The following is an 11,340-nucleotide window of genomic DNA, read 5'->3' as shown; positions in this document are numbered from 1 at the left end:
CCTGTAAGTAACCTTTAAATGGTTCCATTTTGTGAAGGCAAGTTTAAAGTCTGTTGTGAGTTAGAAAAGAATAGAACTCCATATATGGGTTAAAACCTAATCATGTAAAAGTGATTTAGGGCGAAGCTTCATGGAGGCAGGTCTGCGGGCAGATACCTGTATATCACAGGATTTTCCAGGCTACTCCCTGAAGATGATTAACTGGCTCCAGATGGTCAAGCCTTCAAACAGCTTATTTCCCCAGAATCTTATTTTATGGTTTTTGTTTTTGATTATGTAGCGTAAGAATAACTTTAGTGAAGTAGTTATCAGTTAATCCAGTTAAACCTTAGCCCATAAGGATAGTTTTAGATAATGTTAGTAAAATGGTTATCAGTTAATCTGGTTTATCTGTAGGCCCATAAGTACCAGGTAGTAAGAGGCTTGGGGCCAAAGTTTAAGTCATGTGTTTATTGATTAACTTATGTGCCTATATAAGCTGGGAAAAAAATAAAGAAGTTTGCTACCTGCCATCATAGAGCTTATAGCCACTCTTTGTTCCATTCTATTTCAATTGCAGGTCTATACTCTGCATCACCAATCACACATAAGGGACTTCACGCAACAAACCTCCAACAACTGGGGTCAAGTGATCTTGCCTTACGCTCGAAGTAGCTGGGAATACAGTGCCCACCACAACACCTGGCTATTTTTGGAGATAGGTTCTCACTCTGACTCAGGCTGGTCTCAAACTCAGGAGCTCAAGCAATCTATCCACCTCAGCTTCCCAAAATGCTGAGATGTGAACTCCTGAGCCTGGCCATATTGATGAATTTATAGCCACTTTGTTTTTTTTTGAGACAGGGTCTCACTACGTCACCCTGGGTAGAGAGCTGTGGCATCGTAGCTCACAGAAACCTCCAACACTTGGGCTTAAGGGATCCTCTTGCCTCAGCCTCCCAATTAGATATGACTACACACACACCACAATGCCTGGCTATGTTTTTGGTTGCAGTTGTCATTTTTGTTTAGCAGGCCCAGGCTGGGCTTGAACATGCCAACCTCGGTGAATATGGCTGGCACCCTACTCACTGAGCTGTGGGTGCCAAGAGGAAAAAACTTCTGCAATTTGCAGGTAATTTTTGAGAAACTTTGTAACTATTTTAATCTCATTGGCAAGCACAAAATTTACCACCTTCAGTCTTTTTTTCTTCCTTTTTTTTGAGACAGAGTGCCACTATGTCAACCTCAGTAGAGTGCTGTGGCATCATAGCTCACAGCAACCTGAAATTCTTGGGTTTAAGAGAGCCTTTTGCCTTAGCCTCTCAAATAGCTGGCACTTTCAGTGTTTCTAAGTGTACTTTTTTTTTTTTTTTTTTGAGACAGAGCCTCAAGCTGTGACCCTGGGTAGAGTGCCATGGCATCACAGCTCATAGCAACCTCCAACTTCTGGGCTCAAGCGATTCTCCTTCCTCCACCTCGTATCTGGGACTACAGGTGCCTGCCACAATGCTCGGCTATTTTTTGTGGTAGCATCCATCATTGTTGTTTGGTGGGCTCGGGCTGGATTCGAACTCACCAGCTCAGGTGTATGTGGCTGGTACCTTAGCTGCTTGAGCCACAAGCGCCGAGCCTCTAAGTGTACTTTCTAAGTTAACATAATAGACTTAAGGTTTGTCTTTGTCATTGGATATGGCAAGATATTCTGTTTTAATGCTGGATAAATGCTCCATTGTCTCTACATTGGCACAGACATTGACATCTGTGTTTCTTATGCCTCTTCACTTTCCTGAATAATGCTGTGATGAATGTGAATGCAGACATGTATCTTCCGTATTCTGCAATAAGTGTTTTGGATATATATCCAAATGTGAGGTTGTTGGATCACACAAAAACTTTTAGCTTTAGTTTTCTGAGAAACTTTCATACAGTTTAAGAGTGTCTGCAACATTTTTCCTCATCAATATTTCAAAAAGTTTCCAATTTCTTTATATCCTTGACAAATTTTTTAGTGTTCGATTTGAGTATGATATAATAGTTCATTGTGATTTTTCTTTGCATTTCTCAATAATCAGTGCTTTAAGCATCCTTTCAAATGCTCATTGCCCATTTATATATCTTCTTTGAAAAATGCCAGTGCAGGCTTGGCAGGTGTGGCTCAAGTGGCTAAAGCGCCAGCCACATACACCTGAGCTGGCATGTTCGAAACCAGCCTGGGCCCACCAAACAACAATGATGGCTGCAACCAAAAAATAGCCAGGTGTTGTGGTAGGTGCCTATAGTCCCAGGTACTTGGGACGCAGAGGCAGGAGAATTGCCTGAACCCAGGAGTTTGACGTTGCTGTGAGCTGTGATGCCACAGCACTCTACCCAGGGCAACAGCTTGAGGCTCTGTCTCAAAAAAAAGAAAGAAAGAAAGAAAGAGAAATGTCAGTGCAATTTTTGGTCAATATTTAAATAAACTTACTTAGGATTTGTGTATATATATGTATGTATGTATATATTATTTATACACATATATTCTCCAATCAGATACTTAATTTACAAATATTTTCAGCCATGTATAAGGTGGCATTTCTACTCTACATAATGTTTTCTTGGATGTGTGAGAATGGTTAAATTTGATGTGCTCTAAGGATTTTTTTTTTTTTTGTTATTGTTTTTGTGTTGCAACTATCATTGCTTATGCATGTGATGTCATAACAAAGAAGACAGTGCCAAGGTGAATGTCATGATCTATTCTCCTATTTGTTCTTTGAAGAGTTATATTAGTTATACTTCATTTTTTTTTTTTTTTCATGAGACAGAGTGTCGCTATGTAGCCCTGGGTAGCATGCCATGGCATCACAGCTCACAGCAACCTCCAACTCTTGGGTTTAAGTTATTTTCTTGCTTCACCCTCCAGAGCTGTTGGGACTACAGGCACCCACCACAGTGCCTGGCTAAACTTTTTTCCTGTAGTTGTCATTGTTTGGCAGGCCTAGGCCGGTTTTGAAGCCTCCAGCCTGGGGGTATGCGCCATTCCTACTGAGCAACAGGCAATGACAGCATGCGATTTTAGTTCTCTTAAATTTTATTTTTTGTGTGTTAACTGAAGGCCCCTTTGTGGGCTGATGGGCCTATTTAATTTTTTAATTTATTATTAAAAGATGCATCATTCTTCATTTTGAAAGACAGTTTGCTAGACAAATTATATATACTTTGACACTTTTGTTCTTTGATCACTTTGATCATATGACCCAACTCTTTTTTTGATATGAAATTTTGTGTTGATTAATCCACTAGTAATCTTACAAATGAGAAGAATGTGGCAAAGCCTGTAACTTGTGTGGAGCTTACTTCACACAAGAAAATTCATATTGGAGAGAAATCTTACAAATGTATATAATGGGGCAAAGTTTTTAATTGGTCCTCAGCCCTTACTAATCATAGGAGAAATCATACCAGTGAAAAATCCTAACAATGTAAAGACTGTGGCAAAGGCTTAAGCCAGAGTCACAGTTTTCTGTGCTTAATAGAATTCGTGTTGAAGAGAAACTCTACAAATACAAATAATGTGAGAAACTTTTAAGTTATGTTCTAATCTTTCTATACATAAAAAATACATGCCAGAGAAAACCCAAAGTTTAAAAATGTGGCAAATCCTTTAACCAGTATTCATGTCTTCCAGTACATAAAAGAATTCTACCAAAGTGAAAACTGTGACAACATCTTTGAATACTTCTCTAAGCATATCAAATGCTTTTTCTTATTTTTCTTTTTTTTTTTTTTTTTTGTAGAGACAAAGTCTCACTGTACTGCCCTCGGGTAGAGTGCCGTGGCGTCACACGGCTCAGAGCAACCTCTAACTCTTGGGCTTACGTGATTCTCTTGCCTCAGCCTCCCTAGCAGCTGGGACTAAAGGCGCCTGCCACAACGTCTGGCTATTTTTTTGTTGCAGTTTGGCCGGGGCTAGGTTTGAACCCGCCACCCTCGGCATATGGGGCCGGCGCCCTACTCACTGAGCCACAGGCGCCGCCCTATCAAATGCTTTTCTAATCATAATTCCTACAGGAGAAATACTCTACAAATGTTAATCCTGTCTCAAAGTGTTTACATTGTGTTTGTACTGTCAGGTAGAGCCAAGAAGAGACAGAAGCACATGGTACTAGGAGACTTTCGTGTGTATTAAGAGGAAAAAAAAAAATGGCCAGAAGAGGCTTCCAAGAAGAAAAAGGTATCATTTCAAGAAGGCTTCAAAAACGTGAGCAGACATTTTATCTACAAAAGTGAGTTTCCAAGGTAGAGAGTCCACAAAGTAAACATATGGCCAACGCCATAAAATGGGGTCTTTAGAGCATGCATACAAGTTAGGTGACAGTAGTTTCAAGTGACCCATTTTCATTAACATAGTAAAACTTACACACACCAATTCTATGACACTTTACAAATACCCATGACAACTTGTGGAAATTGCCTTAAAGGGATAGAACATGTGAGAACTCTCCATTCTAGATACGTTTCCCCTTTTCAAAAAAAAAGGCATTTAAATTTTAGACTCCCTCAGTAACATAGTATTGAAAAATCAGGCTCAGCACCTGTGGCACCAGCCACATACACCAGGCCTGGCAGGTTCAAATCCAACCTGGGCCTGCCAAACGACAGTGAAAACTACAACCAAAAAATAGTTAGGCATTGTGGCAGGTGCCTGTAGTCCCAGCTACTTGGGAAGCTGAAGCAAGAGAATCGCTTAAGCCCAGGAGTTGGAGGTTGAAAAAAAAAAGAATTGAGAAATCAGCATAAAGGGGGAAATTTTATTCAACCCAGGATCTTCTCCACTTCAGAAGGTAAATGTGTTCCTTTTCTGGAGTGTACTATGCTTTAATAAACTTTGGCCTTTTACATACTTGTATCTTCTTGGTCTTCTCATTTGTTCCATTGTCTTGGTACCAGTAAGCATTCCTTGACACTTAGTACCAAACACCAGGGAACACATACCTGACTCTGGAGTTCTTGGGAAGGAAATGCTTTAAGGTTACAAAGGACAAATTTCAGTTACGTGTGCTAGATGTGACCTAATTGGTTTTTTTGACAATCCCAGAACAACAATGAATGTCGTCCTCAAGGATAGTTCAGACCATGTGCTCCCTAAATACTAGATATACTAACTACTAGAAAACATGTAAGAGAATTTCTGGGAATACCTGAATATCACAGAATTTGGATCCCTTGGTTAGGTAAAATAGGAAAACTCTCACATGAAACATAAGGTAAAAATAGACTTTTTTTTTTTTTTTTTTTTGAGACAGAGACTCACTATGTTTCCTTCGATAGAGTGCTATGGCATCACAGCTCGCAGCAACCTCAAAGTCTTGGGCTTAAGTAATTCTCTTGCCTCAGCCTCCCAAGTACGTGGGACTATAGGCACCTGCCACAATTTCCAGCTATTTTTTGTTGCAGTTGTCATTGTTGTTTTAGCAGGCCCCAGGCTGAGTTCAAACCCACCAACCTCAGTGTATGTGGCTGGTGCTGAGCCAAAAAATAAAGTCTTGATATGTGGAAGGAAACTACAAAGAGCCTTTCAGGAAATAAAGGAGGCCTGGACCTGTGCTCTGGCATTGGGAATACCTAATTTACACCAACCCTTTCTGTTACATGTTGATGGAGAAAAGAAAGACACTGTAGAAGTTTTAGTACAGGAGCTTGAAAGAGAGTTGTGACTGGTGGAATATTTCTCTATGTTTCTATACATCTATAGGAAACAAGTTCTAGCCCAATTGCCTGAGGGTATTGACTGCTACAGCAATCATGGAAGACCAGTATTTTTCACCTCCTTTTTATTTCAGGAGACACTTTTTAAACTTCTGTGGCACACTTAAATTAAGTTAAAAAAGGTTAAAGAAAAAAGAGAATATGAATTTTTTGATTTCTTCATTAACAGAAACAAAATGGGGCCTGGTGCAGTGACTCTTGCCAGTGATCCTAGCATACTGGGGGTTGGGGAAGGTGGATTCCTTAAGCTCAGGAGTTCATGACAAGCCTCAGCAAAAGTGAGTCACCATCTCTACTGAAAATAGACAAACCCAATCTGTTGTAACAGGGTATGCCTGACTCCCTCACTAACAAGGGAAGTCCCATGTACTTAAGAGGATCTCTTGAGTGTAAAAGTTTGAAGTTGCTACGAAGTATAATGACATCACAGCATTATACCCAGGACAGAGTGAGACTTTGTGTTATAACACACACACCCCCCCCACACACACTTTCACTCATGCACACACGCACAGAGAAACAAAATACACCATCTATGGCAAAAAATAAATGAAAATTATTTATCTACCTATTTATGTATTTACTTACCAGTTTTGACTCACGTAGTTGCCCTCCATAGAATGTTGTGGCATAGTAGCTGACAGCAACCTCAAATTCTTGAACTCCAGTGATTCTCTTGCCTCGAGTAGTTGGGAAAACAGGCACCCGCCATGACATCCTGCTCTTTTTTTTTTTTTTTTTTTGGCCGGGGCTGGGTTTGAACCTGCCCCCTCTGGCATATGGGGCCAGCGCCCTACCCACTTGACCACAGGTGCCGCCCCACACCCTACTCTTTTTATTATTTATTTATTTATTTATTTATTTGTAGAGACAGAGTCTCACCTTATGGCCCTCGGTAGAGTGCCGTGGCCTCACACAGCTCACCGCAACCTCCAACTCCTGGGCCTAAGCGATTCTCCTGCCTCAGCCTCTCGAGTAGCTGGGACTACAGGCGCCCGCCACAACTCCCGGCTATTTTTTGGTTGCAGTTTGGCCGGGGCCGGGCTTGAACCCGCCACCCTGGGTATATGGGGCCGGCGCCTTACAGACTGAGCCACAGGCGCCGCCCAACCCTACTCTTTTTAGAGAAGAGGGCTGGCTCAGGCTCAGGATGGTCTCCAAACTGTGAGCTCAGGCAATCCACCCCCCACCGGCCTTCCAAATTCTAGGTTTACAGGCATGAGCCAATACACCAGCCTAAAATTATTTATAATTTTGTAATAAAAAGATGCCAAAATTGTTTTTTTGTTTTATTTATTTATTTGTAGAGACAGAGTCTCACTGTACCGCCCTCGGGTAGAGTGCCGTGGCGTCACAGGGCTCACAGCAACCTCTAACTCTTGGGCTTATGCGATTCTCTTGCCTCAGCCTCTCGAGCAGCTGGGACTACAGGCGCCTGCCACAACGCCCGGCTATTTCTTTTTACATTTTTTGTAATTTTAACAGTGCCTTCTATGACCTTTTTACATTTGGGGACTAATAATTTTGATGGTAGCACTTCTCTGAGTAGAAAACTGTGTCAAGGGCAGTGCCCGTGGCTCAAGGAGTAAGGTGTCGGCCCCATATACCAGACCTGGTAGGTTCAAACCCAGTCCCCTCCCAAAAAGTAAGAAAACGGTGTCAATACAATTTTTGGATTTTTTTGTGCAAGTGTAGCAAATCCCTTTACTCCTGTGGACATAAAAAGCATTCCAGCCATACAAATACTTATTCACGAATCTCAAGACAAGTGATTAAAATTAAAGTATTTGTCAATCAAATTGAAAATACCTTGGCCCTTTGTTGTCATCTGGATTGGTTGACAAAATAAAAACTCTTATAGGATTTCTTCTTCATAGAAACGTCTAATAAATGCTAAAAGTTGGGGCTTACCACTGATATCCGTAGATTCATCCAGTGGAATTGCAGACATGTACTTCATTGTAGTGAGATTTTCTTTTTTTTTTTTTTTTTTCAGTTTTTGGCTGGGGCTCAGTTTGAACCCACCACCTCCAGTATATGGGACCAGCGCCCTACTCTGTTGAGTTACAGGCACCGCCCTTTTAGATAAATTCTTAATATGCTGAAGATTTTTAAAATGTGAAAGGAGAATTTTTAAAATTTCCTTTCCCAATAATCTATTGTTTTAACAATTGCACAGCAGGCTGGTAAAATAAAGGATCTGCAATAGTATGATGTTTCATATTTTTCCAGGTACGATTTCTGCAAGTGAGTAACTGCCTTCTTGTGCTTTAGCTGATCTCATTGCATATTTGGTCCATATATTTGCTTGTTTTGTATTACTAAATGCAAGTCATTTGAAATTTCTCATCAGCTTTTCAGACAAGTGGGAATGTCTCAGTTGTAAATGTCCCCTTAATCTGCTAGGAAACAGAGATTAATATACTAATGTTAATGTTTCCCCACAAATTATGCATGTGGACACGGTAGACTTTCTTTACTATATGTGAAACCAAATATTAAATATATTTCATTATTTTGACAATGAATTGTTTTTAATTTAGTCAATCAGGTACTGGATGAAATAGTATTTAACACACTAATGCCATCTTCTAATTTTTGTTTCTTTACTCCAAACTTGTCCATTTTAATTGAACACTATGTAATAAACATAAAAATAGAAAAAAAGTAAATAAGAACACATACTTTGAAAAGTATACAGGAGGTTCGGCGCCTGTGGCTCAAGTAGCTAAGGCACCAGCCACATACACCTACCTGAGCTGGCGAGTTCAAATCCAGTCCTGGCCCGCCAAACAACAATGATGGCTGCAACCAAAAAATAGCCAGGTGTGTGGCAGGTGCCTGTAGTCCCAGCTACTTGGGAGGCAGAGACAGGAGACTCACTTGAGCCCAGGAGTTTGAGGTTGCTGTGAGCTGTGATGCCATAGCACTCTAACCAGGGTGACAGCTTGAGGCTCTGTCTCAAAAAAAAAAAAAAAAAAAGAAAGAAAAGAAAAATATACAGGAATGATTTAACCAAACTTGACAATTTTTCAAAAGTAAGATTTGCAAAGTAATCGTGTCCAACTACTTCACAATTTCAAATCTAGACAGAACTGTAGAACATGTTCATGTCCAGTACAAGCTATGCAGTCTTACTACTTCAGGCACAGTGAGGAATTGCTGTGTAACATGACCTCTTTCACTTTGGATGATTTTGACATATATGATTTTGTTCACTGGCAAATTCTTGTTGAATTGCATCACCTGTGGATGAGTCTCAAAACTTTTTTCTTTTTTTTTTGAGACAGATCCTCAAGCTGTAACCCTGGGTAGAGTGCTGTGGCATGACAGCTCACAGCAACCTACAATTCCTGGGCTCAAGCGATTCTCCTGCCTCTGTCCCCCAAGTAGCTGGGACTACAGGCACCTGCCACAAAGCCCGGGTAATTTTTGGTTGCAGCCGTGATTGTTGTTTGGCAGGCCCTGGCTGGATTCTAACCCGCCAACTCAGGTATATGTGTCTGGCATCTTAGTCGCTTAAGCCACAGGCGCTTAGCCTCAAAGCTTTGTTATTGAAGGCTCTACCCCCACAGAATTTCGAAATGAGCGCCTGTGTATTTATTAGAACAACAAAACATTTATTTGTTATAACAATGTTATACATACATAATCACTTTAAAGAGGTTTAAACCTACTGTGCTTTGAACGTCTTTCAAAAATAATTAATGCTATATAAACATTTTCACAAAAAACAAAAAAAATTCTTCATGCACAACAATGAGTCACTGAACACTGTCTTCAAATAAATGACATAGTGCTCAGTGGCTCCCCCCTGTAATCCTAGACCCAGGCGGGTGGATTGCCTGAGCTCCAACAGGTTGGAGACTAGCCTGAGCCAAAGCAAGACCTCCTCCCTGAAAAGAGGCGGTGATTGTGACAGGTGCCTGTAGTCCCAGCTAATTGGGAGGCTGAGGCAACAGAATCAATTGAGTCTAAGAGTTTGAGGTTGCTGTGAGGTATAAATCCATGGAAGTCTAGCAAGGCCCTAAAGTGAGATGCTATCTCAAAAAAAAAAAAAAAATAAATAAATAAAATAAAGAAAAGAAAAAAAGAAAGAAAATGCCTTGAAAGCAGCGTCTAACTCTTAATAATAGGCTCCCAAGCCTAGCACAAACTAAACACTCAGTAAATGTATTTTCATTCATTCAGTTGATATTTGTTTTTTTTTGTTGTTGTTGTTGTTATTGGCCAGGACTGGGTTTGAACCCACCACCTCCGGCATATGGGACCGGCACCCTACTCCTTGAGCCACAGGCACCGCCCCAGTTGATATTTGTTAAACAGCTACTCTGTGGTAAGCAGTTGGCCCTGGAATATCTAGATGAATAACATTATGGTCCTTGTCCTAAAACAACAACAACAGCAACAATACAGTACACTCCAGCCAAGAAACTGCTGGCATTCTGGTTTCATTCAGCTTCTTGTCTAATCCTATCTCCTGACACTCAAGGCCAGAGGGGTGGGGCCTCAGGTCCTATCCAATCAGGGAAGCTGCATTAAGAATTATCCAATCAGGGGTACAGCTTGAAGGTAGACATAGAGCCAGGATTTTTCTGTTGCTCTGTGCACCAAGCTGTGCTCACCTCTTCACTGTGGCATCTCTAGGAGGACCCAGGTATCTCTGCTACAGCTTTTGTCACCTTGGGACCTGCAGGTCCTGGGAGATCTGTAGGGAAGTCGGAGGGACTTCCTGGAAACAGAAATGGTGAGTATATTCAAGGAGGTGACCTGACAGTGGGAACTGTCTGGTTGAAGACATATGTGGCGGTGGCTGGATCAGGGACCATGTCATTTTAGCTTTGAAATTTTAAAACAGTAGTTTGCCACTGCAACCCTTGGCCTTCAGAACCCTCTTGGCTAAGGTTGCTGTTGGGCAGGCAGCTGGGACCCTGGGCGTCCTGCTCCTTCCTCCAGTGGTTACTTTGACCACGTCCCAGAGCAATCTCTGACCAGCGGTTTGCCTGCAGGACTACGTCCTTCCAATGTGGTGACAATGGAAGGATTTTCAGGGAACAATTCCAACTGGGTGTATGGGGCTAGGTGAAGGGAGGGGCTGTTGTCTGTGAGGCCTCGCAGTCCCTCTATTCTTTTTTTTTTTTTTTTGTAGAGACAGAGTCTCACTGTACCGCCCTCGGGTAGAGTGCCTTGGCGTCACACAGCTCACAGCAACCTCTAACTCTTGGTCTTACGCGATTCTCTTGCCTCAGTCTCCCGAGTAGCTGGGACTACAGGTGCCCGCCACAACGCCCGGCTACTTGTTTTTTCTTGTTGCAGTTTGGTGGCCGGGGCGGGTTCGAAACCGCCACCCTCGGTATATTGGGCCCGGCGCCCTACTCACTGAGCTACAGGCGCCGCCCCAAGAGTTTATTTTTTTTAACAAAGGGCAATTCAGGAATAGGAGGACCCTCAGCCATGACTTGTAATTCGGAGGCCCCAGGTTGGAGGTGAGGGGTGATCGAAGAAAAGGCTTTCACAAGGTGCATAAGGAACCAAATCAAATTTAAGAACTGACTGGGTGCGGTTATTCATTCACCTTATTTGGACTACCCAGGTTAATCTTCCCTGGTT

Source organism: Nycticebus coucang, chromosome 20, assembly GCF_027406575.1.
Source record: "Nycticebus coucang isolate mNycCou1 chromosome 20, mNycCou1.pri, whole genome shotgun sequence".
In the NCBI taxonomy this organism is placed as follows: Eukaryota; Metazoa; Chordata; class Mammalia; order Primates; family Lorisidae; genus Nycticebus; species Nycticebus coucang.
This window is presented reverse-complemented; position numbering follows the sequence as displayed.